Source organism: Tachysurus vachellii, chromosome 19, assembly GCF_030014155.1.
Source record: "Tachysurus vachellii isolate PV-2020 chromosome 19, HZAU_Pvac_v1, whole genome shotgun sequence".
NCBI classification, from domain to species: domain Eukaryota; kingdom Metazoa; phylum Chordata; class Actinopteri; order Siluriformes; family Bagridae; genus Tachysurus; species Tachysurus vachellii.
In genome coordinates this window covers 21,140,467-21,145,466 of record NC_083478.1, presented here as the reverse complement: position 1 = coordinate 21,145,466, position 5,000 = coordinate 21,140,467, and the positions used below count along the sequence as shown (strand labels likewise).

At 41.6% G+C, this 5,000-nt stretch overlaps 1 protein-coding gene across 1 annotated transcript in view; it reads left to right on the top strand.

Moving 5' to 3' along the window:
* Nucleotides 1-447, top strand: part of ccn1 (cellular communication network factor 1) — a 2,539-nt gene extending 2,092 nt beyond the window's left edge. The window contains exon 5 of the mRNA XM_060893757.1: nt 1-447. This exon is cut by the window's left edge and continues 569 nt beyond it. The gene's annotated coding sequence lies outside the window, so the exon portion shown is untranslated.
* The last annotated feature ends 4,553 nt before the right edge of the window (nt 448-5,000 follow it).

Genomic DNA, 5,000 nt, shown 5'->3' with positions numbered 1-5,000 from the left:
GTACATGTTTAATGTTAAAAATTGTTTTATGTATATTTTGATTTCTAAACATCCAATAAGACTCAACTGTAGACTCGTATGTGTATATCTTCAAATAAGCATATATGCACATACATAATTTAAAGTTTTGCTTAACTCTGTAGACCATGGTTCTGTAACGCCAGCGAGTCGCACCATGTCGTGGTTTTTCCGTCAAATTTGTGGTAACATTCCTCCCTTATGTGGACAAATGCGTTCATACTGTTCGGCAGCTATCAAAAATCAACTCCATCAGCGAATTAGCAACAAAATGAGTTGACAAAGTTTGAATGAATGTTTTTAATATTGTTATTAATATTATTTATCTAAAGTGTAGCTACTTTATTTGATTGTCATACTGGAATAAAGTGTAAAATGATCTAATTTTATATGTTACAAATAAAAAAAAGATTTATTTATGAAACTAAACATGTCTCTTCATTGCTTGTTTAGGAAACGGCTGTAACATTTTGTCAGCTTTGGCATACATTTCCAATCAATTCAAACAATTTTCACAGTCAGTGTTTAGGGGGAAAAAAAACAAGTAAGTGCTTGAAGTCTTATATAACAGTTTGTCCTGGAATGCCATAGTAACGGTTGACTTGCTTTCTTTGGAGCAGCCTAAAGTCAAGGTCTCAGCTAAACCTAATAACAAAACGATTAAAAGCCTTGGCATTATTAAAAAGGTGTGGTATCACGCCAGGAATCTTGAGTGCCTTCCCAACCAGCAGGAATCTCTCTTTAGGGGAAACTATTTCCAAAGTGGGACAGCTTTTTTTTTCATGCGAGAAAGAAGATACTTTCAGGTCTGAACACACTCGCTGCATTTTAGAGTGAGGTTTTATGGCTTGAACAGACTCAAACAGAATGTCACACCTCCAACCAAGAGCTATCAAAAGGACGAAAAGCAAAACTCAAACTGGAGTATTCTGAACTGACCCTAAGCCAGTAAAAATCAGTAAAAAGATTTAACACGGTAACAGTATAACGACTGCACCATGAGCTCAACAATAACAATCCTGTTCCACCCTTGGTGATTAATGTTCAATTCCCAGTATCTGCCAAAGCACTTGGTCTTGTAAATACAGTCTCCACTACACTTCTGACTCCAACAGAAGCTTTAAAACATGCAAAAGTTTAGCTCCTGACTGTGGGGCAATTGGCTCTCTGTCCTCAGTCTAGTCCCCCCCTTTACACACCCCCTTCCCCAGGGATGATATATCTACATGGAGGTTTGATCCAGGTGAAATGGAGACTGCTCAGGAATGCAGACGTGCTGATGGCCGGCAGATGGTGGAAAACATTTTGAAGACAGCTTGTTCACTTTTGAGGCTGCGGGAAGACCTCACTCTAAAAATACATCCCCAGGTTGTGTTTACCAGACTGGCACATAAACGCTTCTGCTAAATCCTTGCAATACCAAAAGCTCCTTGTGAACTAATTAGAAGACGGACTTGACCAAGACCCTTCCATCTGATACGAAAGCTAGCAGGCCGGTGACTAAACAGAATTCACAAGACAGCTGGATCTATTCTCTGTTAAGTTCTCCAAGCTGAATGGAAAACACTTCAGGAGCTATTTCGGAGCGCTGATGCACCGTACACTTCCCAGCTGTTTCCAGCAGGGAGCTATGAACACACACTTTTTATGGCTACTCTTTGTGAGCTGAGCTGTGTTGTATAACAAGGCTGTAACAATGTGCATGTTACTGATCAACAGCCCAAGCTTCTCTTTCTTGCTAATCACCAGCACCATGTGGACCTTGGTAGGAAATCGAGCTGCTCCACAGCCTCTCGTACATCCCTCCTGGTTACTAAGTGTTTACGTGATCAAGATGTTTCAGGTTTGTTAAACACAACGTAATGCTTTGGGTCCGGCTTCGGATAGGGAGGGAAAAGGGGCCATTACGGCATATTTGGAAGGCGCTCGACTCTGATGTCAACGCTTTTACAACTGCTCGGTTCAAAACAGCAGCATTTCTTTACTGTTATTTATCGCGAGCCCAGCAGCAGGAGGAGGAGGAGGAGAACAAGGCCTGCTCTTCCTCTTTTCAACAGCCACTTCAGGCATCAACACCCAATGTTTTGCCACTTTGTCATCTAAGATCGCCCCCTGCTGGTAGCTCGGAGAAGTGAACACAGAGGTGCTGGATATCAATGCTAGTTTTTTTGGCTCGGTTTCCAAAGCCATTGTATTGCTCTTGCATATTTTCAAAATTTGTGGTATAGATATTTTTAAATAGCAGACATTCACAAATCACAAGATTTAAGTGCCATTCTTCAGGTAAAGAAAAAAGATTGATATTTTTGTTTCGGTGTAGAAACAGAATCCCTTTAAATAAATTGCACTGACCAGAAGAGATGAACTCTGTTGGCGTGAGAAGAGCCTGACAATCGTGGCACAACATGCATCTTGTACGGCATGCTGAGTCCATTATAAGTAATCTAGACCCAGAATTTATTGACCCGGAGGTGCAATGTATCACTAGATGTGATGTAACTGGGTGTGTGAGAGTGAGAAGAACGAAGGTGCTGCCAAACGTCCAGTAGTTCTTTACCCGCGCCAACACAACGTGACCTGGAGATGTAAGTAATGAGCCTCTGTGCAATATCTTGGCTCCAGCTCCAGTCTTATATAAGCGGAAGTTTCGGGTTCAGCGTAAGAAGCAGCCACCTCGACTCAACATGATGGATGCCAGCTTTAACCATCCAGGCCTGCTGGCAACGTCAAGCCAGTCACTGTCCAGCTGGCTGGAAGTACGGTAGAGCCCTGGGTGTGGAAGAGGCCCAAGCTGAGATGGTAGGAGGCAACAACTTCACTGCCAAATGATGCACTTTTCCTTTTTTTTTTGCAAAATGGCACATACCAGCATGAAGGTGTTATGTGGTGAAGATAAATCTGCCTGTACTTGATGTAGCTAAGGTTCATTCTGACCTGGAAAACATCTCAAGTTTCCTGCCATTAATTTTCAGAGATGCTTCAAACTAACCCATGTTGTATAATTCTACTTTCTTTCTGAAATATAACGTTATAGTCGAATGTGTGCAGTTTAATAACTGATTGTGTTTGTTCTTGAGAAGGGAAACGAGCATTAGGACGCGTTTATTAGATGTGACAGCAAAATACACCCCTGAGCAAAGGATGAGTCATTAATATGTTTCAAGTTTTCCAACAAATGACAAACTATATATTCAAAATGAGATATATTCTCTCATTCATCTTCAGTAAGCGCTTTATCCTTGAGGCTGGCAGCGGATCTGGAGCTAATCCTGGGAACGCTGGGCGAGAGGCAGGAACACATCCAGTTCTTTGCAAGTTCTTCACTCAGACACAGTCACACTTAGGAAACAGTTTACCCTTTGCCAGTGTGAATACCAGCATGTATGTGAGGAAACCAAAGAACCCAGAGGAAACCCTCAAAGACATGGGGGAACATGAACAACTTCACAGATTACAGTACCACAATTTCAAATTGAGTTTGTAGCACAAACAGTAAGGGTCTTAAAGTGACACAGCAGCTTGAATAGATTCAAAACATCACACACACACACACACACACACACACACACACACACACCCACACCCACACACCCCCACACCCACAGCCCTAATTCTGTTTCTTACATCATTTGGTTATTTCTGAATACTTATTCTGCATCTTCACAAAACGAGAGACTGGAATCTTTCCCTCAGACGTTACACATCTTTTAGCAGTTTTAGGAGCTTCACTGTTTTATCAGAAGGTCAATTCCTGATCTGATTTCTGGATGATGATCTTGCTGGAAATAAACAATCATATGAAAAAGGAGAAATGTGTTTCAAATGTGTCCTTTTTATACTCGCCAACATGTTCGCTGTTTAATTTACCATCAAAGTTCTACTCATCGCGGGCGTCTCCAATAAAATTGGCAAAATTGGGAAATAAATTCCGCAATATTACGTCAGTTCTTCCCAGAAAGACCTCGACATCTCAAATTCTTTTGAACAGCGAATCTGACTCCCACACAAACACAAGCACTGGATTGTTATTTGCCGTTCCACTGGAAAACAGCAACACACAAAACACGCTGGATATAGCGTGCCAGGGAAACCTTACGGAATCGACTCTCTTGTTCAAGCCTATCCGTTATATCCGTGTTTGCTAAACAGAATTCCTAGATGTGGTTCCTTGATTGGATACATAAGCACACAACATGAGCAGACATCAAAACAAGTCACAAAAACAACAATAAATCACGGCTCGTCAGGTGTAACACGTATGTACAAGCTGCTCCAAAGCCGGGCAGCAAGTTTGCACATGTGCTCCATGCACGCTACAGGGAATGTGTCTGATGATTTTATTTTAAAAAGCAAGGTTTACTGCAGTCCATGATAACGTTTAGCTCGTCTCTCTGCTGTGAAGCCACACAGACAAACATGCTAAGATGGCTAGCAATTAACGAAATCCTGAAAGCTTACATTTTAGGTCATCTCATGAGTGCAAAGCTAACATGGACCGCCAGCTTTCCAGAGAACATATTTATTACACCCAGAACATACAAGAACTGCTGAACTGGGACATAATGGTGTAACTGGAAGCCACATGGAAGTCATTTTAATCATTTCAGCAATTCACACCAGAACATTTTATTTTACTCTGGGTCTGTAATTTGTAATCTGGCTTTGTTCCATTGACCAATTGAACCCAGTGACCAATGAGAGAGGACTAAAGGAACACAGTGACCAATGAGAGAGGACTAAAGGAACACAGTGACCAATGAGAGTGGACTAAAGGAACACAGTGACCAATGAGAGTGGACTAAAGGAACACAGTGACCAATGAGAGTGGACTAAAGGAACACAGTGACCAATGAGAGTGGACTAAAGGAACACAGTGACCAAATAAGTCAACATTTTATCCAATAAGACTGGACAGAGTATTAACCAGTAAACACGGGTCCAGGGCAGAGTGTTGTGCAGCTGATGAACCAAGAGAACTGTAC